Source organism: Ambystoma mexicanum, chromosome 4q (assembly GCF_040938575.1).
Source record: "Ambystoma mexicanum isolate Mex_15411 chromosome 4q, UKY_AmexF1_1, whole genome shotgun sequence".
Lineage (NCBI taxonomy): Eukaryota > Metazoa > Chordata > Amphibia > Caudata > Ambystomatidae > Ambystoma > Ambystoma mexicanum.
In genome coordinates, this window is record NC_090928.1 from 335,247,895 (window position 1) to 335,272,427 (window position 24,533).

Below are 24,533 nucleotides of genomic sequence, written 5' to 3' on the forward strand. Positions count from 1 at the left end.
CAGAAGCTGTGCAAGGTGTTAGGATTCCATTGTTGGAGTTCTTTGCACCCACTACACAGGTTACCCAAGTTTGCATTCTTTTCACTTGTACACTTTACTATGCCTACCCCTTGCCATGGCAACCCTTTCTTGCATGTGTTGTCATAGAAACATGACAGCACCCCCACTAGTATACCATGGTGATTCGATCACAATTTGTGCTTCGGAGGCGGCTTGTGGTAGCTGCATTTAGTTTTGGCTTCACAAATGAGGACAATCACCTCATTAAAGTAGTTCTCCCACCATTTGTGGTGTTCTTTTCTCTGCAGGCAAAAAGTAGACCCCTAGATGGCCATTGTGACGTCGCCACTCTTAACCAACCCTTCAATCTCAAGCAGTTTAAACTGGGTTAGCCTGGTTCTCCCCAAGGCAAGCTCAATATGCATTGAGTGGGTGGGCCCCTGGCTGGTTCTAGCCGCTATTAAAATGTGGAGTGTAGTTAGACTGGCGGGCAGCATTCAGCAAATACCAAATATGAGGTCGACTTTAGCCGGGCATAGGAGACTGATCTCCAACGTCCCCTGCATCTGAACTTTCACCCTGTGTTCTGCACACTCAGTGGCATGAAACATTTCCGCTCACAAACAAACTGTTAGTTAAATTGTATAAATGAATGTTTTAGTTGCCATGCCTTTTACTTTGACCATTTATTTCCACATTGATGTCATAGTGAATGTTGAACTATGCTTCTGTGTTCCACAACGCACATTATAGATTGTTATATGTAAAAAATGTACTAAAATGCTTTGCACAAAGAAAATAAGCATCAGCTAATTAATAAAAAGCTGCAATTGTGTATAAAAGAATTGGTATTTTGTACATCTATAGTACATTAGAGATATCTGTTTGACAGCAGCAACGATGCTGCCCCCCTTAACAGTTGCCCAAACTGCACGGGCACCCATTAGGGTCTAAAACCAGTGTGCACGGAATTTACCCCACGCACCCCCAAGATCCATAGAGGGTAGGACAACCCCCCCCCCCTTGTTACAGCATTCAGTAAGCATCTTATTTAGGGGAGACACTGCATGCATCAAATTCCTACCCCAAATCCAGGACTAATGGACTGGGCCTCCTGCAGGACTGGTTAGACTCGGGTTTCCTTTACGGCTGTTAGAATCCATTCGGGGTTTCTCCTCCTTCATCCACCCCCCTGGCCCCAGTTCTCTGCTGGTGGAGAATCTCTGGACTGGATAAGTGGCGAGTGGCCATCACCCCTCATCCACATCTGGGGCTGCCCCCGAGAACCTCAAACCCTTGCTCAGTCACCAGACTTGTTGGATAACTGCCCTCTTGAGCTGGATTCCCCTTGGTCAGTCTTCCTTGTTCTTGGGCTGCTGCTTGTGCCTGGTAACGCTCCCAAGTACACAGGATAATGTTCTGCGTCAGTGAACGGCCACAGAGCTTAATTGGTATCCTCTAATACTTACTGCCTGAAAGGATAACTTTAGTAAAATTCGGTTAAAAAAGGGAGATGAAAAACAAAAAAGTTACCAAACCAGAACATGGCGGGCAACATTTTTAGCCAATTTCTCTTCGCCTGTAGGAATTTTTCCCACCTCTACTAGCACAGAGGACTCCTTAAAAGAACAAGTTACTTCTTACCTTGTAACGTTCTTTCGACGGGATGTTCCTCCGACGTATTCCTCATCTTAGATATCTCCTTCCAGCTCTGCTGGCCTCAGAAATTTTTCTCTCTAGAGGGCGCTGCGCGTCGACGTCCTCCGAGTCGATGTCCCTCGACAGCCGCCATATCGACGTCGTCATCCTGCCTATAAAGGCCGCGCGCAGCGTCCGTTGCTCAGTTCCGTTTTGTAGCCCACATTAATACTTTCTGGAGTAGACTAATCAACCTGAAGGAGCGTAAGCTGCAACAACAAGGGAAGTAGAACTGCGGGGATGGATGGGAGGGTCGTTGAGGAATACGTCGGAGGAACATCCCGTTGAAAGAACGTTACAAGGTAAGAAGTAACTTGTTCTTCGAAGGGATTGTGTCCTCCGACGTATTCCTCATCTTAGATAGGCTCCCATAGCAGTATTCTATTATTGGAGGAGGAAGTACTGACTACACGCTGTCTTCTATTGATGAATAGAATCCAGTACAGCCCTTCCAAACCTAGTCTCTTGACTGGAGGAGGAATCCAAATTGTAAAATCGTGTAAAGGTATGGACAGACGACCATGTAGCGGCCGCACAGTTGTCTTTAACCGGCACACCTCTTGAGGGCCGATGAAGCTGCAATACCTCTGGTCGAATGAGCCCTAAGGTTTTGAGGGGGCTCTTTTCCTGCCAGTTCATAACATTCCAGAATGGCTAGAATGATCCATCTGGAAATGGTCTGCTTAGTTATTGGTAACCCCAGCTTGTGACCTGTGTAACCTACAAACAGCTGGTCTGCCTGTCTTATCCTGGCTAGTCTACTGATGTAAAAACTTAAAGCCCTTCTAGGGTCTAGCCTGTGTAACCTCTCTTCCTTTTTCCACTGGATGAGGAGGAGGATAGAAAGATGGTAGGGTAATCTTCTGAGTGATATGGAATTCAGAAACCACCTTTGGGAGGAAATTAGGCTTCACTTGCAGGACAACTTTGTCTTTGTGAAATATTGTGTGAGGGGGTTTACAAGAAAGAGCTTGTAATTCGCTCACCCTTCTAGCAGATGTAAGTGCTATTAATAAAACAGTTTTAAGGGTAAGGAATCTTAACGAACAAGAATGGAGTGGTTCGAAAGGTGTGCCCATCAGGAAAGTTAGTACTAAGTTTAAATCCCATAGGGGAACTTGGAATGGTTTTGGGGGATAAACATTGGTTAACCCCTTTAGAAACTGTATTACCAAGGGTAACTTGAAATAGGATGTTTCTTCCGCAGTGCACTTAAAGGTGGATAGCGCTGCGAGATAGCCCTTAATGGTGCCAACTTGAAGGCCTGAACTCGCCAAATATAGAAGGAAGGACAAAACCATTGGTGTACCACATGAAAAAGGGTCGATATTCTGTTCTCTACACCAGCTGCAAAATCTGTTCCAACGGCAGCGGTATAAAGACTTTGTTGCTGGCCTCCTTGCCGAAAGCAACACCTCCATAACATCATTAGGGAGGTCCCAATCCTTGTACCTCAACCTTTCAGAAGCCAAGCGTGAAGGTTGAGGGTTTTGATGTCTGGATGGAGAACCTGACCTCCCTTCTGTGAGAGTAGGTTCTCTCTGAGTGGAAGTCGAATTAGAGGGCAGATGGACAAGTCTAGAAGGTCCGGGTACCACGTATTCCTGGCCCAATCAGGGGGAAATAGGATCATGGTTCTCCGGAATCTTCTCAACCTCCTGATCATTTGAGGAATGACAGGGACCGGTGGGAACGCGTACAGAAGCGGAAACTCCCAGTCCACTAGGAACGCGTCTCCCAGAGATCCTCTCGGGGGAAATTCCCTTGAGCAGAACAGATCGCATTTCCTGTTGACGCTGGTGGCGAAAGATCCACCTGAGGGGTTCCCCAAAGGGCGAAGATCTCTTGAAGGACTTCCTGAGCTAGTTCCCACTCGTGGGAGACTGTGCTCTGCCTGCTCAGAGCGTCCGCTGTCAAGTTCTTCTCTCCGGCTAGGTGAACTGCCGATAGAGAGATTCCTTCTTGGATTGCTCAAAACCAGAGCTGCATCGCCTCTCTGCACAGGGGTAGTGATCCTACGCCTCCTCTTTTGTTGAGGTAATGCATGGCCACTGTGCTGTCCGTCATTATCAGGACGTTTTTCCCTTGTACAGCTGGCAGGAACGCCTTCAGTGCAAGTCTGATGGCTCTCAGCTCTAACAGGTTGATATGTAGTCTGGACTCCGATGGAGACCAACGACCGCTGATGGTCAAGTCGTTGGCGTGGGCTCCCCACCCCGTGAGTGAGGCATCCGTGACTACTGTTATCTCCGGCCAGGGTTGCCAAAAAATGTTCTCCTTTCAGAATGTTCTCCTGACAGGCCCACCACTGAAGGTCTCGAGCCACCCTGTCGGGAACCTGAAGAAGATCTGTCATTCTCCCTGAGAATTGTGACCACTGAGTCCTCAGTGCCCACTGGAGGGATCTCATTCTCAGGCGAGCCTCTGGCACTAGGAAAATGAAGGATGCCATGAGGCCTAGCAACCTCAAAAAGTCGAAGGCTGGGAGACGTTGGGCATCTTGGAACTTGGTAACCATCTGTAGAATATCTTGAGCCCTCACCTCTGGTGGCGAGGCTTTTCCCAGGGAAGTAACCAGGATCGCTCCTATGAACTGGAGTCTCTGCGATGGTATCATTTGTGACTTCTTTAAATTGAGGGAGAAGCCCAGTTTGTGAAGGGAGTGGCACACGTGATTTAGCTGGATCTGAGCTTGTTCTGAAGAGACAGCCCTGATCAACCAATCGTCCAGGTAGGGGTAGACGTGAATCCCTTCCCTCCTTAGACTTGCCGCCACTACCGACATTAACTTGGTGAAGACCCTCGGGGCGGAGGTCAGCCCAAATGGCAGCACTCGAAATTGATAGTGAGAGTTGCCAATTGCGAAACTCAGGTATTTCCTGTGTTTGAGATGGATAGGCACATGGAAATAAGCATCCTGAAGGTCCAGAGATACCAACCAGTCCTGGAACTGAAGGGCCTGGAGGATCTGAGAAAGAGTGACCATCTTGAATTTGTCTTTCCTGAGGAATTTGTTCAATTCTCGTAAGTCCAAGATGGGTCTCAGTCCTCCGTCTTTCTTTGGAATGAGAAAATAAGGGTAGTACCAGCCCTCGTTCCTCTCCGCTATAGGTACCGGTTCTATGGCACCTTTCTCTAGCAGGTCCAAAATTTCCTGCAAGAGGAGCGGATCTGGAGCTTTCTGAGAGCTGAGCCCCGGTGGATGACTCTGAGGTATGCGTAGAAAAGGCAGGCAGTAACCTTGGGCAACTGTTTCCAATGCCCAAGCATCTGACGTGATAGCCTGCCATACCGCCAGATGTTGAGTCAACCTGCCTCCTACAGGTGTCCTGTGAGGGAAGTCCTCAGTGTGGTTTTGGGGCGGCTGATGCAGATGCCGATGGTAAAGAGGCACCTGCTGTTGCTGCGGCTTTTGAATATCTACCCCGTCCAGCTGGGGTAGTTCTTCTTTGTCCCCTTTGAGCCGGTCGTCCTCTACCTCTTCCGAATGCGGAGTAGAAGCGAAAGGACTTGCCCCTCACAGAGGTTCCTGTGGGACGAAAAGGTGTCTGACGGATTGCAGCGTCTAGGGATTTTGCTGCTGCTTTTGAAGTTTGCAGTTTCTCTAAACTGTCATCCGCCTTTTTCCCGAACAAAGGAGAGCCATCGAATGGCATGTTCAAGAGCCTGGCTTGCACATCTGGGGCAAAACCAGACTCTCTCAACCAAGCGAATCTCCTGGTTGTTGTACTTGCCGCCATTGCTCTGCTGATACTGTCAGCCGAATCAATGCCCGTCTGGAGGGATTCGCACATAGCGTCTTTACCCTCCTGTATGATATTCAGGAACGCCTCCCTTTCTTCTCCCTCCGGGATGCAGTCAGCCGCTGTAGAAGCACACTCCCAAAGTGTACGGCTGAATCTAGCAAGGGTGCAAGTAGCATTAACAGATTTTAACGCCATGCTACGTGGCGAAAAAACTTTCTTTGCCATAGCATCATATTTTTTATCGTCCCTGTCCTGTGGGACGGTAGGATAAGCCGTCTTGACATCGGTAGAAGATGCCGCCTGTACCACCAGACTTTCTGGGGATGGGTGCTTTGACAAAAACTCCGGGTCTGTAGAGGATACCCTGTATTTTGTAGACAGTTTTTTATTTACTGCCGGGACGACATCTGGGGTTTCCCAGTTCGTCAATCTTCCTCTGAAGAGCTTTATGAAAAGGCACCACAGGATCCTCCTGTGGGCCTTTGTCAAGAATATCCGTGAGGACATCTTGTTGGAAAGATTGTGAAGGTGCAGACCACCCCATAAACTCTGTGATCCCGGCCATTAAGGCTCTAAAGGGGGTTTCAGCATGCTACCCCGGGTCTGGCCTAGCAAACTCCACCTCAGGGGAAGTGTCTAACCTACTTGCCTCATGTAAGGAATCATGAAGATCCTTTAACCTGCGTTCTTCAGAGGAAAATTCCTCACCAATTGGGGTTACAGGTCCCTGCAACTCAAATGTGTCTTCCTGTTCAGACAATTCACCCTCTTCCATAATTGAGGACATAGTTCTCAATTGTTCTGAACTCAAAGGGTGTAAATCCCATTTCCAAGGCAGAGGGTGCCGAACTTGTCATAATCGGCCTCGAAAACGTCAATGTCGTCGACGCCGAAGGCTTCGAGCGTGGCGTTGAAAACAAAGGCGGAGGCCTCGATGACCTTGACAGAATTGGGATTCTACTAGACAATCTCGAAGCCATCGTCATTGAGGACCTGGGGATAGTCACTGGGTGTGTCGTGACCGTGACTTTTCTTGGCGTCGACGCCGGTGTCGAAGCTGGCGTCGAGTCGACAGAAGCGTGTGTCGAAGGTCCCTTCGACAACGGCGTCGAAGACACCGACCTCGGCGTCGACGGAACCTTCGAAGAAGGTTTGGAGGTCATAGTCCTACTCGAGGGTTCGAGACGCGCTCAAGAGGTTTCCTTCGCCGGGTACTGGCGACTCGCGGCGTTTTTGACCTTCGGGTCTTCCGACCAGAGCATTGCTCTCGGAAGTCTTCGAGGGGGTCGAGGCCGCTTTCTCGAAGACGCTCATAATATTTTTGCAGAATTCCTCCCATTCAGCCCGGGGACTATGTTTCGTGGGGCAAGGGATTCTCTTTGGCGAAACAGAGGAAGACGGAGAAGGGGATCTTCGACGTCTCCTCTTCGAGTGCTTCGATCTCGAGGAGTGATGGGACCCACTCCGAGACCTGGAGCGCGAATGGTGACGAGGAGACGAATGTCTCGACTTCGTCGACGAAGAAGAAGCTTTAAAAGTCTTACCTTTCTCCAGCTTCCCCCTACGCTCCTTCAGGGCCTTAGCTGTCATGGACATACAGTCCTCGCACTCCGAACAATGGTGTTCAGCTCCCAAACACCACACACAAACTCTGTGAGGGTCAGTCAGCGACATCTTTTTCCCACAATCTCGGCATTTTTTGAAGCTGGATCGAGGAGTTGTCGGTTCCGACGAAGAAGCCATCGAGTACGGATCGAATAACTCGAGGTAAATAGGTTTAACCTGACAAAACTGAGCAACGGTATTCCGAGGCACTGAGTAAGCGCGGAAAACGGAACTGAGCAACGGACGCTGCGTGCAGCCTTTATAGGCAGGATGACGTTGACGTCGATACGGCGGCTGTCGAGGGACATCGACTCGGAGGACGTCGACGCGCAGCGCCCTCTAGAGAAAAAAATTTCCGAGGCCAGCAGAGCTGGAAGGAGATATCCAAGATGAGGAATACGTCGGAGGACACAATCCCTTCGAATGTACACTTCTAGAAGTGGAAGAAAAAATACACAAGATGTTCATGACCCTCCTCCCCACACACCCTGGAGTTACAAGTAATTGAAGGACCCCGTTTCAGAAAGGAGGGTCAGAGCTTCCATGCAAGTCAAGTCTGAACAATGTTCCATGAGGGCTTTCTAGAAGATCAGAGTGCGATCATGCCATAATGACCAAGTGTGGCATTGTGTTCAGGAAATTGGGCCAAGATGAAATCTTGCTAATTTCTAAATTGGTTAAAGATGTGGAAACCAAAAGTAGCCTTTATGCCAGAGGCTCCTGTTACTGAAGGGGGGTACCCATGGCCAACTGAACCTGGCATTCCTTTTCGTGCTACCAACTACTCGTGGCCCAGTCACTTGAGAGCCACCTCAAACACTGGCGTTAACCCGGCTGGATCCTCAGGCACACAGAGAAGAACAGGTCCACTGGCATTCCACTTCAAGAGTACACAAGGCAGTTGCACCCAAGTGCTTTTTGCAAGCACCACCCCACCCCCGACTTGCACTCCCATGCATGCAGCAGGGACCCTGAGAAGATGGCCCCATGCAACTTTGTTTCACATATCAAAACCAAACATCGAAACAAGCACCCATTAGGAAAGAACTTCCGAATTGGTCTCGGGTAAGCATTTATGCGGGTGCAATCCCTTCATCATGATCAGCTACCTTGGAGTCGCAGCTCACTCAAAGGCTTCATAAACCCATAGTGCGGACCTGGATCTCGGACCGCCTTCCAGTCTAAACAGCAAATTAAATGTGTAGTTACACTTTGCCAGCCAACTTTGGGTGTGCTTTGGGTGTGCTTCAGCAATCCAGGCTCGTGCAGGGGCCAAACCTTTGGAAGACCAAATTGAGTTCAGCCCCCAATGTTGCCACCCCGGCCTGAACCCTACCAATGCATTCAAGCCTTAGACCCCACGCTTTCCAATGGTCCACTAGGCGCCTAGGAAAGGCTGGACACCTTGATCTGCATTGCAACACTTGCAGTCTAGTACCCTCCAGATCAAGCAGGCCACCCACCTCCAGATCAAGTAGGCCACCCACCCAGAAGCCATATTACCAACTTCATGCCATCAAGAAATGCATTTTATAGCTGGAGCATTGGAACACCAAGTTGCCCCAACCCTCGATTCCAACTGTACTTGTAAATGAGATAGAGACCTCGTCCAACGAAGGTGGCAAAGCTAACTTTCATAGTGTGCACCCCCACACCCCCACAGGTTCATCACCCCCACCGAAAATGCTTGCAATAGCTCCCATTGGAAACAAAATGCTCAGCTACGCCAAAACCCTTATCCTAACTCCGAGTCAAAAACACAACCTTTAGATGGGATCCGTTTCCATCCAATTCCTCAAAAATTGAAGATATGGTGGGTGTGGGGGGGTAACGGTCAGAATATTTCAGCCCCACATTCTCCCACTCCCCATGATGGCTACCTTCCGGTAGGAGCCAGGGGGAGGGGAGAAAACATGCCAATGGTTCCCTCCTCTTCCGGGCAAGTAGCCAGGAACGTCTCGGCTTCTAGCCCATCACAAACTCAGAGTTCACACCTGCTCAGATAGTTCAATACAGATTGGTCACTCACACCACCACAGCCCACCATGAATACATGTGGGGTCTGCATTAGTGTATTAGACATGCATGCTCCTAGAGATTACCCTACAAGCATCGCCCCCCCCCAAAACACACCCACCTTTCACTCCATTCCTCGACAGATGTGCTAGGTGAAACCACCACCAAAGTACGAAAGTAAACTCTGCTTCACAACACCCTTACCATAAAGCTATTGCACTACAGTTTGACAGGCAGCAAAACTTGAACAGAGGCTATCGGCCATGGCCTACAGCTAGGCCGATGCCCCAGCCACCTCACAGCATTTAGGCATGGCATGTAACTGAACCCACTGGCTGACCACACTTAAAACCTGCCGACAGCCAGCAGAACTGGTTGTACCTTGAGGCTACCGTCCTTTGTGTTCAATGGGGAGGACTAACGGACCCAACTCGCTAGCGGTGCAGCCAATGAGTGGTGAGTATGCAGATTGCGCGGGGCTAACCAAGATCATCAAGACGCAGAAAGGCTTTGCTCCTCCCACACACACCAAAAGTTCCAACTGCGGTCTGGATTGTTTTAAGTTAACACCAATGTTATACCCCAACCAAGGTGCTGTAAGAGAGTCCAATTAAAGAACGAAGGGTCCTTTGAGCTGATTCGTTAGGGAATCGGAGGCGGTTGCCCTCTACCCAATAGAACAGGTAGAGCCATAACGATTCTATACTAGTAAAAATAGCCACTGAGGGTAGGGTCCTTCTTGAATACCCTTGATTAAAGCTCAGCAGTTGAGGGGTTAAGGGCTTCACCCACAACTAGTCTGATTTGAGCCCGAACTTAAGTCCATTCTCCCCAATTATAGACCCCAAACTTTAGGCATAAGAGACACAGTGCCTCAAAAAACAGGCCTGCAGCCAAGATGAGGCAATCAAAGCTCACAAGCCCCAAAAAGGGGCAATTCCAAAAGCAGCAGGGGTGGTCAGTTTGGGATTTTGTTTAGGCATGGCAAACTTACCAGGCACAGCCGCAGTGCCATTAACTGGCCATTACATTACATACACAAGTCAAAACGGTTGGCTTTGCCACGGCTGGTTTTTAACAGGACTTTAGTGAAACACACATAGTGCTTACATACAGGAGCAGATGGTAGACCTGGTTGAGACATTTTTTTTACACCAGTAGCGGGTTTACAAGTCAAATTCACTCTCTTTTAGAAAAAGCCACCGTCGGACATTTCAAGTGGAAAGTTTTGATGGTAAGGCTGGCTTAAAGCGAGCTCAGAGTTCCTAGGAGCAGACTCGGAATGGCCTATAGCACAATGCCAAAACCAAACAAAATGCTGGTGTGGGCCAGTTTTTTTGGGTCAAACTGGGCCACTTGTGGGCCAGTTTGAACTGTGCAGCTAGTCGTTTTGACCAGGGTTACCCAATATTCATTACAATGCACAATTCACATTTTATCAACAGTCCAGTCAAAAAAGGAATGAATTGCAATTTGCAACTGTGGCCCACTTACAATGTTGGCCGAGACAATTTTATGCCCCAGTCCGACCCTGCCCAGGAGTTGGTGTTTTGGGAGGAGCAGGAACTGGCCATAGTCAGTAGTGGGCAAATCACAAAACAGCTTGTTCTGACCCTCATACCATGTCTGCCCATCTGTACCCTCTCAAATGCAACAGTTGAAGTTTAGCCGCCGCAAGCGACACCTCACATGCCAAAGCGGTCCGGTCACTGCACAAACCACCCCCACCCACACATCTGCCCCCCGAATGTTCCAGGGGTATGGAAAATGTACAACTCACTGTTTCCCGTCTTTGGCAAACACTTGGCATGCTGGCATTTGCGGGCACAAACCCGACGGGTTGCACCCAAGCTCCCGTCGGTCGCTCCTTTCACGTTACGGCTGATTGACCGTGTGTGTAGCGTGAGGCGGTCCACTTAAGGAACATCACATTGGTTACGAGGCAGATTGATATCCCCACCAGCCCTGCCACCTCCGAGGCTCTGCACTCGTGGCAAGCCACCCGGCGCCACTGGAGATGCAAGCCGCCGGCTCCGTGAGCAGCTCACGAAGGAGGCGGGTCCGAGCGCAAAGGCTTCCCACCAGCTGGGCACCCCTGCGCGAGCCCGGTCAGGACTGCGCGCACACTGCCATCCGCGGGTGGAGCAGCAGCTCCCAGCTTACAGTGATCTGGGCGGTCGAGGGAAGATCATCTCTCGCCGATGGCAACGGCACGAGTCCAGGCAGGACTGCGTGTGCACAGACATCCACAGGTGGAGTAGCAGCTCCCCGCTTACAGTGATACGGGCGGTCGAGGAATGCAGGTCTCCCGCCGACGGCAATGGCCCACAAACCTCGAAGAGCGGTGGAGGCGCTGCAGCATGATGAAGGAAAGTGCTGGGTAAGGGAGCAGCACGCTCATTTTTGCCCCACCAAAGAGTTAAGTCCACACCAGCCTGCTTCAAAAACCTCAGCGCGAAGGCCGGACAGACCCACAACTGCGGCCCACCAGCACACTGCACAGCGCCCCCACCTGGGCCCCATTTCACACGAGAGCGGGAAGAAATCCTCCCACCAAATCCGATCACGAAGCAAAGGGCCCAGAATCAAGGCGGGAAGAGCCTGAGAACAACAGCGCCCCCACCTGGCACACACACACAACCAGCACCAAACCACCAGGGGACCCATCAGGAGAAAACAACTACAGAGGGAGAAAGGAAAAGCCAACCTCCCATGAGCATCTCGGAAGAGGAGTCACTGACTGTTCCAGTGACCCCCTGCCAGACCATCACAAAAAAGAATGACGGACAGCCTTCTGTCCCAACTACCAGCGAACTTCGAGCTAACTGACACCAGCACACTCGGGTCACAATGGAAAAGGTGGCTGAGGGATTTCAAGGTGTGCCTAAAAGCGGCTGGACCATTAGTAGATGAGCAGAAACATAGCCTACTAAACCACACAGTGGGCTCAAACGTACGGGACATTCTAGACGAGATACTAGAAAACACCATAGACACCTACTCCAGTCTGAAGACAGCCCTCACAGAATACTTCACACCCCACACAAACGTGGACTATGAAAGACATCTTTCACACCACAAAAGAAAGCAGAGGCGAGACCATGGACGCCTTTGTAATGAGGTTAAGGCTTAGAATGAAACACTGATTTCAACAACTACTCTAACGATGAAGCCCTCCGATCACAGATCATAGTAGGGTGCGAAAGCGCCGACTTCCGAAAGAGGCTGCTGCAACAACCACGCAACTTGGAGGAAATACTATGCCTAGCTCGCTCGGATGCTACACTAGCAGCACAGGTGGAGGGCCTCGATGACAAAGATCACACATGGAAAACATGAGAACATTCACAAGCTAGAAGGCGCAGCAAGAAACGACGGCGACCCCTTTTGCTACAGGTTTGGGCATGAATATCCACATGAGGGGCTATGCCCTGCCATGGGCCAGGCATGCTCTGCCTGTGGAGGGGACAATCGTTACAAAGCCGTGTGTCTAATCTTTCGCAGTAAAATGTGGGGAGCAGGGAGAAACGGAAAGTCTGCACCGGAACAGGAGCAAAGTCAGTCGACCCAACACCGGGCGACGCACCAACCCCATGACATGGCCCGCCACAGATGCTAACAAACAACCCGAAAGAAGACAAGAAAGAAGAGAATGGAGAGAAAGCAAGCCCACACCATCCAAGTCAAGAAGGAGACCCAGGCGATACATCAGGTGCCTCGTAGAACAATCGCCATCTGACAGTGCATCAAGTGCCTCTTCAGAAGAAAACGCCCGCAGAAATGAGAACACCAAGAACAACCGTGGAAAAAGGGTTATCTGTATGCGCTAGTAAACAATACGGCGATCGAACACAGCCCCATACTCATGATACAAATCAACCAAACAGCAGCCAAATTTCTAATAGACACAGGGGTAACAGTGAATGTAATCAGCGAAGTGTACAAATGCATACGGAATGCCCCTCACCTACAACCAGCCCGAGCCCTAATATTCCCCTACGGCTCAAAAAAACCACTGGCCTGCCAAGGATTCTTCATGGCATCATGCTGCTACAAAGATCACGTGAAAGATATCCCCATGCATGCCGTAGAAGCCGCCACTGACATTGGATGCATCCTAAGCGACTAAGCGGCCATAGAAATGGAGCTAATCCACATACTCTATCAACTCATGGTGCATAAATATCTGGACCCTACCGCAAGCATCAAGCAGGTCTTTCCCTCACTGTTCAGGGGCCTAGGTAAACTGAAAAATAAACAAATCGAGCTGCACATCGATACCAACGTCCCACCGGTAGCCCAACACTATAAGGGAATCCCATTCAACATTCAGAAGCAAGTCGAAAACGAACTAACAAAATTATTGGAGGCAGACATCATCGAGCCAGCAGAAGGTCCCACGCCTTGGGTTTCCCCCATAGTACCTGTGCCCAAAAGAGACTCCGCTGACTTCCGAATATGTGTAGCCATGAAAAGACCAAATGAAGCCATCCTGAGGGAACGCCACCAAGCCCCCCCCCCCCGAATTACCGACATGGTACATCATCTAAACGGAGCAACAGTCTTCTCTAAACTGGACCTGAACAAAGGTTATCACCAGCTAGAACTCAGCAAGAGGTCCCGCTACATAACCACCTTTGTCACACACCTCGGGCTATACCGATACAAGCAATTAAGCTTTGGCGTATCAGCGGCAGAAATATTTCAGGCAGAAATCTATAACGTCATCAAACACGTGCCCAAATGCCTGAACTACAGCAACGACATCCTGGTTTTTGGCCAAACACAAGAACAACACGACACACTGATGAGGGTATGCATGGCCTTGGAGGAGGCCCAACTCACCCTGAACAAGGAGAAGTGTAAATTTCAGAAGCAAACACTTCGATTCTTTGGACACATCTTCTCGGAAAAGGGCATGACACCAGACCCAGAGAAGATTAGCGCACTCGGGGAAGCTGAGCCACTCACCTCCACCTCAGACCCTTCCTCGGTCTTGCAAGCTATTGCACTCAGTACATCAGAGACTATGCATCCGTCAGTGAGCCCCTCAGAGCCCTCACCAAACTCAACACTCAATTTGTCTGCTCACCTCGGTGTCAGGGAGCATTTCAGGTCATCAAGGACCGCATCTCGGACGTAAGAATATGGCTTACTTTGACCCAAAAAAACCCCACAGAACTCATAGAAGACGCAAGTCCAGTAGGCCTTGGAGCCATTCTCACGCAACTGGATGACAAGGAAGGACATGAAAAACACATTGTGTCATATGCCAGCCGAAGTCTATCCAAGACCGAGCAGGCATACTCTCAGGCCGAGACAGAAGGGTTAGCAGTAGTCTGGGCCTGCAAACACTTCCACTTATTTCTCTATGGTAACCATTCGTTGTAGTCACGGATCACCAGACATTGATCTTCATATACGGCAAGCAACAAGCCAAAATGCTACCCAGGATAGCGAGGTGGGCACTCCGCCTCCAGGACTACCAGTTCACCATAACACACAGGCCAAGCAAAGAGCAAAACCCCACCGATTTTCTCTCACGCCATCCACGAGAAGAATGCGAATCATAGCTGTCCATAGCAGATCAATACATAAGATATGTCATCCAGACGCCCCAGGGTCTCGACATGGATCAAATAATTTGTGAATCCAATGCTGACCAAGGAGTGCAAATCATACTGAGATGCCTGGAGACGGGGCGGTGGAAACAAGCAAAACAACTTAAAGACACAGTAAGCGAAGATACAAGGCAAGACATCACATGCTTCCTAGCAGTGAAGGAAGAACTTGCAAAGTCAGAAGAGGGTCTGCTGCTAAAAGGCACCAAACTCGTGATACCACGTAACTTGCGACGGAAAGTCCTGGAGCTAGCCCATGAAGGACTCAGGGGCATAGTGTCCACAAAAAGAATGTTAAGACAAAAACTGGTTTCCACAGCTAGACACTAGAAGAACTACTCAAGAACTGCCCCACATGTGCAGTCATGAAACCCCACACTACACCCGAACCACTGTGCATGACAGCACTGCCTGAGGGGACATGGGAAGAGATAGCAGTCGACCACTTTGGGCCCATGGAAGGGGGAAGAGTACATATTAGTGGCAGCTGAGGAGTACGCCAGACTTACAAATAGTACCATCCACGTCAGCTCACCATGCCATTCCAGCACTGGACAGGATGTTCGCCACATATGGAGTTCCCAAGGTGGTAAAGACCGACAACGGGCCCCCTTTCACTGGGCAGGACTTTAAAACTTTTGCAGAATACATGGGATTCCGCCACAGGAAAATAACACCTCTGTGGGCACAGGCCAATGGCACGGTAGAAAGATTTATGAACAATGTCTCGACACAGATTGCGCGACTCACACGAGAGCCCGTGGAGAAACTATTATGCCAACTCATGGGAGACTACCGAAATACCCCACACAGCACCACCGGGAAGACATCTTCAAAGGTAATGTTCGGACGAGCCATTAGGATAAGGCTGCCACACCATGCAGCGGATGAAGATCGATATGAAAACGACTGAGATGAGAAGGAAGGGAGTAGTTTCTTACCTGTAACTCCATTTCTCCAGCATTGGTATCTTTCATGGATTCACATGCTTAGAATATTCCCCGTCGTCAGACTGGGAACCCTCGGTACACATATATATAGTCATTTCCAATAGGAAAAACTTCTGCCCTATCCCCGTCTGCGTCCTCTACGGGGCCGCCCACGTACGCCCCGTTGGACGTGATGGTATATAAGCCCCGCCCCCGCGGGTCCCTTCAGATTTCGACCCCTCCAAGATAACGGGGGGAAAACTTGCTTACATACCAATCTTCCACATTGCAGTCCGGGGAGGCCGGAGGGCGCATGTGAATCCATGAAAGATACCAATGCTGGAGAAATGGAGTTACAGGTAAGAAACTACTCCCTTCTCCAGCATTGGATCTTTCATGGATTCACATGCTTAGAATAGATTGTAAAGCAGTAACATCAAGAAGGAGGTGAGAGTGCAATGTAACTTACATTCGTAGAGACACCCCCAAACACTACCGTTTACACCATGTATGTAAGCAACAACTTATTATACTGATACGAAACGGATTTCCGCCATACAATGCTATGTCATATGACTCAGTATGCACCCCTTGCGCACATATCTATCCAACCACTTATGTTTAGGTCAATAAACTATGCACATTCATGTATACACTCTGAAAAACCAGCTGAGGCCAAATAATAATAGGCAGCATTCTTCTTGAAACTTTGGCTTACCTCATTGAAAAAGGTGGCGAAGCACTGCCCTTCCCATTTGTACCTCATCCGCGTGCTGCTTTTCCAGGCAGTAGTGGCGCGTAAACGTGTGCGGAACAGACCATGCCGCCGCCTGGCAGATGTCCGTCAGCGGAATTCCTGCCCATAGAGCCACGGAGGAAGATGTCGATCTCGTGGAATGGGCTCTGGGACGATGTAGTAGAGGTCTCCCGGCCTTGGAATGACACAGGGTAATCGCCGAGGAGACCCAGCGAGCCAGACCTTGTTTGGAGATAGCCTTACCCCTAGCCGAGGGGCCGTAGGCGACGAATAGCTGTCTGGTGGCTCTGATATCTTGCGTTTTTTGCAGGTAAAATTTTAGCGCCCTTTTGACGTCCAGAGTGTGAAGAGCCTTCTCCGCCGTCGACGAAGGAGATGCAAAGAAAGTAGGGAGTACCAGGGTCGAGTGCTTATGATAGACCGACGGTACTTTTGGGATGAATGAAGGGTTAGTTGATAAAATAACTTTGTCCTTAAAGAACCTCAGATATGGAGGGTCTATGACCAGTGCCTGTAGTTCCGACATTCTTCTAGCCGAAGTGATGGCAACTAGGAACGCGAGTTTCCAAGATAGAAATTGTAGAGATGAAGAGGACATTGGCTCAAAGGGAGGCTTCATTAAGGCAGCTAGAACCGTGTTCAGACTCCACGACGGTGGGAACCGTTTTTCCGGAGGGAAGGTTCTAAACAGACCCTTCATGAAATGCTTCACTAGCCTGTCACTGAATAGTGGAGGGGACTGTCTTCTTCTGGTAAATCTCGAAACAGCCGCCAGGTGTACTTTGATTGACGATGATGACAGTCCGCTCTCCGCAAGATGAAGAAGATACGGGAGGATTTGCTCCGGAGTTACTTCCAAAGGTTGTATATTTTGTTGTGTTTGACACCATATACAGAACCTTTTCCATTTGCTTACATATGATTTGTTAGTGGACGGGGCTCTGGCCGCCTGCAGAATCCTTCGGCAATCAGTCGAGACTTTTAGGTTCCCGAACTCCGAGAAGTCAGGAGCCATGCAGTTAAGTTCAGGCTGTCCGGATTGTGGTGCCACACGGTCCCCTCGTCCCTGGACAGGAGGTTCGGTACTTTCCTGAATGGTATCGGCTGATCCAGCGACAGATGAAGGAGGTCTGAGAACCATGGTTGCCTCGGCCAGCGCGGGGCCACTAGGATGACCCGGCAATTGTACCTGTGGATCCCCTGGATCGTCCTCCGTATGAGGGGAAATGGAGGGAAGGCGTAGAGGAACTTGCCTGTCGACGGAAACGAGAACGCTTCCCCCAGGGAGCCTGTTTGGGGCCATCTGCTCGCGAACTGAGCACATTTTCGGTTTCTTTCCGTGGCGAAGAGATCGATCGACGGGGTCCCCCATCTTTCGAAGATTTCCCCGAGTTGAGTGGAGTCCAGCTCCCACTCGTGTATTTGTGACATAGTCCTGCTCAGGGAATCCGCCTGTAAGTTCTTCGCTCCCGGTAGGTGGTATGCCACTAGGGAGATGTGGTGTTTTAAAGCCCAATGCCAGATCTTTTGAGCTTCCTTCGAGAGGGTCCTGGATCTGGTGCCACCCTGTTTTATCAGGTAGAACATAGCTGTCGTATTGTCCGTGAGCACTCTTACTTTTGACCCCTTGATGTGTGGGAGGAAAGATTTCAGGGCCCATCTCACCGCCCTTAGCTCCAGGACGTTGATATGTAGGCGAGATTCGGTCGACGACCACCTGCCTTGGGTTTGGTGACGTGACATGTGTGCTCCCCAGCCCGACAGAGAGGCGTCTGTAATGATGGTGTTCTGAAATTCCGGCTCCTGCAGGGGGACCCCTCTGTCCAGGTTGCGCGCCACTTTCCACCATCGGATGGCTTTGATAACTCGTTCGTCGTCGACTATTATCTTGTCCGACCAGCGGCCTGTGGCCTGCTTCCATCTGTCTGATAGGAACTCCTGTAGAGGTCTCATGAACAACCGGCAGTTCGCGACTAGGTGGATGCACGATGCCATGGAGCCGAGGAGAGCCGCATATTTTCTTACTGACAACCTTCTCTGTAAACGAAGTTGGCTTGTCAGGTGTTTGATCTTCAACAACCTTTCCAGGGATGGTTTCACTAGTCCCGTGTGGGTGTCGAATTGAGCACCTAGGAACTTCAAGCTCTTCGAGGGCTTTAGTGAAGACTTTTCGTAGTTCACTGCAAATCCCAGACGCTGTAGCAGTCGCAAGGTGGTCAATAGGCTGTCGTTGGTCGACGCTGGGGAGGATCCCCTCACGAGCCAGTCGTCGAGGTACGGGTAAACGTGATGCCCTTCCTTCCGCAGCCAGGCTGCTACGGGTGCTAGGCACTTTGTAAAGGTTCTTGGGGAGGACTTCAGGCCGAAAGGGAGCACAGTAAATTGGTAGTGTGTTTGGCCGACTAGGAACCTCAGGAACCTCCTGTGGTGAGTGCGCACCGGAATGTGAAAATACGCATCTTGGAGGTCCAGAGACGCCAGGAAATCGTTCTTTTGGACCGATCTGATTACCTCCTGTAGAGTAAGCATCTTGAACTTTTGACTCAGCAGGGTTTTGTTGAGGTCCCGTAGGTCGAGGATGGGGCGCCACTTCCCGTTTGGTTTCTTTACTACGAAGCAGCGTGAGTAAACCCCTAAGCCTCTCTGTGAAGCAGGGACTAACTCGATGGCGCCTTTTTTTAGCATGAGCGCAACCTCTCGACGCAAGACGCTTAGGTGTGGTTGAGACAGGCGTATCGGTGGACGTCTTGGAGGTCTGGATTTGAATCTTAGGGAATGTCCCAGTCTCACCGTGTCCAGAACCCACCGATCTGTCGTAATTGACTCCCATTCCTCGACGCAACTTGACACTCTCCCTCCTAGAACGTCATTGTTGATCTTTTTGTTTTCCCGTCGACGACGAGTAAGTGGGACGTCTCTTAGAGGCCTGGAAATTTCTGCGTCGGGTCGAGGACTGTGAGGCGCGTCTATAGCCTTGGGACGGATATGAAGACCTCCCGAATGCTCTATCCCTGGATCCCGCAAATCGTGCGTTTCCCGTAGCTCCTCTAAAGGGGCGAAAGGAACGAAAGGGCTTACCGCTTTGGAGAGAGCCCAGCGAGCGCGCCGTCTCAGAGTCCTCCTTCATTCCTTTCAAGGCCTCATCCACCTTTTCGCCAAACAGGTGGTCACCTTCGAAAGGCATGTCGACGACCTTATATTGCACCTCGGGTCTAAAGTTGGTGCACTTGAGCCAGGCCTGGCGTCGTAGAACCACTCCGTTGTTAATTTGTTTGAACCCCGAGTCTGCCAGGTCCACCGCTATATTGATAGCATGGTTCGAGGCTTCTTCTCCTTCACGAACCAGGGACATAGCTGATTTTCTGTGTTCTTCTGGGAGGTGGTCCAAAATGGGTGCCAGTCTGTGCCACATCTCCCTGTCATACCTGGCCATGATTGCCAGGGAGTTCGCTGCTTTCACTGTTGACGCTCCCACTGACAGGATCTTCTTACCGAAAGCGTCTTGGCGTCTAGCTTCGGAGTCCGGCGGGGTAGAGCACTTATGCTGGGCCTTTGCCTTTCTCGTCGCCGCCGCCGATACCACCGAGTCAGGCGTGGGTTGCGCAGAGAGGCATTTTGGCGTCGAATCTGGAACTTTAAATTTTTTCTCTACGCGGCCTTTGACCGCAGGTTCCGAGAATGGATGCCGCATGGTTTGGACGCCCTCTTTCCATACGTGGTCCAGTATCGGTATCGAAAAAACGGAACGCCTATTCTTGCCCATGTGGTCAAAGAGGAAGCAGTCCTTCTTTTCTTCTTGTTGGGTCAAACCGAACTCCTTGCAGGCCTTTTCCATCATGGAATGGAAGGCCCCTATGTCATCCGGTGGAGATGGGTGAATGGGACTTTTCGGAGGATCCACCTCCACATCCGAAACCCATGACAGGTCTCTCGACGGCGAGAGGGAGATATCAGAAGCTGACCCCTGTTCAGAGAGGGAGTCCGAGAGCTCACCTTCTTCCTGGACTGTTGGAGCAGTTGGGCCCACGACCGATCTAGTCGGGCGGTGTGAAGGTCCGGGCTCGTCGACGAGGGGAGTCGTCGGAACAGGTGGGAGCCTTTCGTCCAGGGACTTCAAGAGCGAGTGTAAGGAGGAAAGTACCTCCATGGAGAGAGTAGCCTGGGCGTTTGGAGGCTGGGTGAAAACTTGAGAGCAGGTTGCACCAGAAGGAAATCTGGGCCGTAGCCCCAGGTCTTCCGGGCTCACTATTCTGAAGCCGTCGTCTTCTTTGGAGGCGATCGAAACTGCCTGTTCTTGTAGCAGTGTGTCGGGTAGCCCCATGTCGAACGCTTCTGGCCTCCAGGCCTGGAACTCCGTCGACGAGGGAATCGTCGTCGACGATGAGCCCGTTTGAAAGGCGGGGGACTGTGACGGAGTGGGCACTTGGATCGTCGCCGTCGTCGTCGACGGAGGGCCTGCAGGTGGCTTAGGCGGTCCCGCCTTCGCGGAGCTCTCCCTGCGTTTATCCGCCTCTCTACTCGTAGCTGATCTTTTCTGATCGCTCGAGGAGGATTTTGGCCTGTCCTTATCTTTCTTCGACGAAGAAGAAGAGGAAGATGATTTCTTCGTCGATTCTTTCGATGAGGCCTTAGAGGAATGACTTCGAGGCACGTCCTTCTCCGTAGGTCGTGATTTTTTGGCCGGAGGTTCCGACGGATGTGAGCGTCGGGAGGCTTCTGATGTTTTCGCTGAGGCGATACTGCGCACCGATCCTACCTCCGACTGAGGGTACGCTCCAGCGCCGTCGTTCAGCCACGAGACCAGTCGCCGATTCCGGTCCTTCAGGGTTTTTTGGGAAAACCCCTTGCAGATATCACATTGGTCCGCCGAGTGGTGGGGGTGAAGGCAGTAGATGCAGTCAAGATGGCCATCCCCTTCATAAACCTTCTTTAGACCGCACGTGGCACACGGGCGGAAAAGAGGCTTACCCGACATTATTGCCAGACCAACTAACAAAACTCGTAGGAGTTAGAAGCGGACCAAACAGACAAACTCGCAGGAGTTAGAAACAATCGATAAGTATTTGAAGAAAATACACGAGGAGATCCCACTATCTTTGGAGACGGTTGAAATCTGAAGGGACCCGCGGGGGCGGGGCTTATATACCATCACGTCCAACGGGGCGTACGTGGGCGGCCCCGTAGAGGACGCAGACGGGGATAGGGCAGAAGTTTTTCCTATTGGAAATGACTATATATATGTGTACCGAGGGTTCCCAGTCTGACGACGGGGAATATTCTAAGCATGTGAATCCATGAAAGATCCAATGCTGGAGAAAGAGCCACTCATGAAAGAAGGCATGAAAAGGCCGCTGACACCAACTGAAGGGCCAAAGAAAGTGACCTGGCACCCGGGGACATCATGATAGTCGGTCAACCACAAAACTGCAAGAACCTGGCCGCATTTAATGAGGAACCCCTCACCATCATCAAGACAAAGGGATCACTCATCACTGCAGAAGGAGAACAAAGATCTACAACGAGAAACTCTTCCCATTTCAGGCGAATGCCTGGAGTCACACCCACTGCAGAGACGAGCTTCACCAATACCCACCACAACTGGGACACCCCATATGACGGGGACAGAGAAGATTCAGAAAATGAGATGTCACAAGAGGCTGCCTCAAGCCAATCCACAAAGATGGACATCCGACCCAAGAGAGCCGAAAGAAACCCCACCGGCTCATTGAGGAAATGAACTGACGGCAGGACTCTGCGTTTAGTAACGGGGGTGTGTGGTGTTGTCATCGCCCTCATGTCATGTGGGAAGGACCATGGAGCAGAGGGGAGGAGTAAGGAGGGAAAGTAAGGCGTCAGTTCCTGGCTGACATTCATGTAATAAAGAGTGTTGTACTCCAGCTCCTGTCGGTCACTCCTTTCATCTTACGGCTGATTGACCGAGTGTGTAGCTTGAGCTGGTCCACTTAAGGAACCTCACAGGCAGGACATCCTAGAGGCTTTTGGCTCCTCCCCTACAACACTGACTGCAGTGAGCAAAGCCAGCCGTTCTAAGTAGAGCTTAGTTGGCCACTCACCGAACAGAATTTGGAAGAAATGGGTTAAAATTGAAATGATACATTTTAAAGTACATTTTTCCCTATATAAAGATAAAAAAGCAGTTAAACATAACTAAAAATTCACACAAATGCGTTAAGAGTGAAGATTTCATAGTGGAACATTAATAGCAAAGTATTTCATTCAAATGAATGTGGGGGTGGAGGAGAGATCGAAGGAAAAGTCAAACGGATTTTAATTGACGTCACTCTCGCTCACGCCACAGACAAAGAAATAATCTCACCCGTCTGATCAATGCCACGTGAATAAACTGTGCGTGAAAAGGTGGCCGCCTGGCTTGGCCTCTAAAAGTCGAGGATCCAAGATGAGGCCATATTCTGCACTCTCCATTACCAGTCTGTCACTTGGCTTTCTTTTTTATATTACGCACAAACCACCGGGTATGCTCACAAAGACATAAAAATGCGCCAATAATTTAGTCCACCTAATTTTCCTGAGTGTTTGGTACAGTCCTGTATTCTTCACGGTATCCATGCATGGTTTTAAAAAAAATAGTTTCGAATGCCAAAAATTTCGACAAAAATGCATTGAAAAATTGATTTTTTTGTAGGTAAAGTTTTTTTTTTTTTTACTAAAATGGGTGTTAAGGGGTAAAAAAAACAGGGGTTGGGGGGACCCCCCCATTAAAAAATAAAATTAAAAAAATGCATTTTTTCGACGTTTGTAGTCGAAACTTTGCCATTCGAAACTATGGCAGTCGAAACAATCACTATAAACCATTCTTTACATCTGTCACGAACAGCTCAACACAAGCCATATTATAGATGCAGACACACTGTTATAATAAAGCATTGTTCCTGTTGTGGGCCAGTGACTTATGAGTGTCGCCGGTTCGCTCACCATGAAAGAGTGAGCATGTTGGGCGCACACAGATGCAGTGATGGTGAATTAGAGACGGCCATCTCGGAGCTTCCCGCCACAGCACGTGAAACAGAGCCCATCACAACGCCCGTGAAACAAATTCAATCCATTCCCTCTGGGCTTGAAGTATGTGCTCATTAAAAAGTCATTCTCAATCCCGCGATGGGTTACTTCATTAGAATGAAGTAATTAAAAAAAAGAAATTACTACAAATGGGAAGCAAATCCCTAATAAATAGGGATGTGCTGACAGTAAATGGCATTCATTTCCACCACGGGAGCTATAAATACTCGCTTGTGGAGGCTCTTGCCTCCGCCATGTCTTATGCTCTTGGATCACTTGGAATGCAGACAGTGAGGAGCAAGTGGGCTGTGGGGTACGGGGAAGGAAGAATACGGGCTGCGCCATGAGAGGGGAGGCTGTCGGGCACAGAGGAAATAATGTGGTGCTGCGCAGAGAGAGAGGACTGTGGAGGTGGGAGCGCGCGGTGCAAATGTGGAGCTGCACCATGGGAGAAGGCTGTGGGTTACAGTGGTGGAAATGGCAAAAAATTGGTGTGGGAGTCCCACAAGGGCTGGGGTGGGGGCGGTGCCCGAGGAGGCGGAGCTGGCAGTTCACCTGAAAGGTCAAAAATAGTTTTAAACAACGCTATTTCCTTCATGCTGCTTAATTTCCAAACCATATATCAATTCCACTTTAAAACACTTCCATGGCACTGGTGATGAGTTACTTCAGTATGCAGATAATAGTTTTGACCAGTGTTGCTGAGTAAATATCCTTTAAAATGCACAATTTGCATCCAATTTTATTTTTAAAAACTCCTCCTTGGCCTTGGATACTATTCAAACAGGGCGATTTCTGTTTCCATAAGCAACGTTTTTAACTTGAACCACATCCAGCATAGCTCCTGCAGCTCCCCCTCTGAAAGCAGTTGGGTAGCCAATAAGCGTAGTGGCAATGTTAATAGGGGTTTTTATTTCTTCATGCAATGTTTGTCGGATACAGGTATCTGACAAACATTGCGTAAATAAATAATCTGGGTTCATGTATCCAACAAACATTGCATAAATAAATAAACCGGGTCGTGGCTGAGGACCAGCTTCCTCTGGTGACCCCTTGCACGGGGTCACCAGTGGAAGTTAGTTTGCTCGCGGGCACTTTCTTTATTTTTCCCCAGCCCTGACTC

At 49.9% G+C, this 24,533-nt stretch overlaps 1 protein-coding gene across 4 annotated transcripts in view; it reads right to left on the reverse strand.

Moving 5' to 3' along the window:
- The window catches only part of CRIM1 (cysteine rich transmembrane BMP regulator 1), a 1,425,558-nt gene that overhangs the window by 136,103 nt on the left and 1,264,922 nt on the right, over positions 1-24,533 (reverse strand). The gene's annotated exons all lie outside the window — the stretch shown is intronic.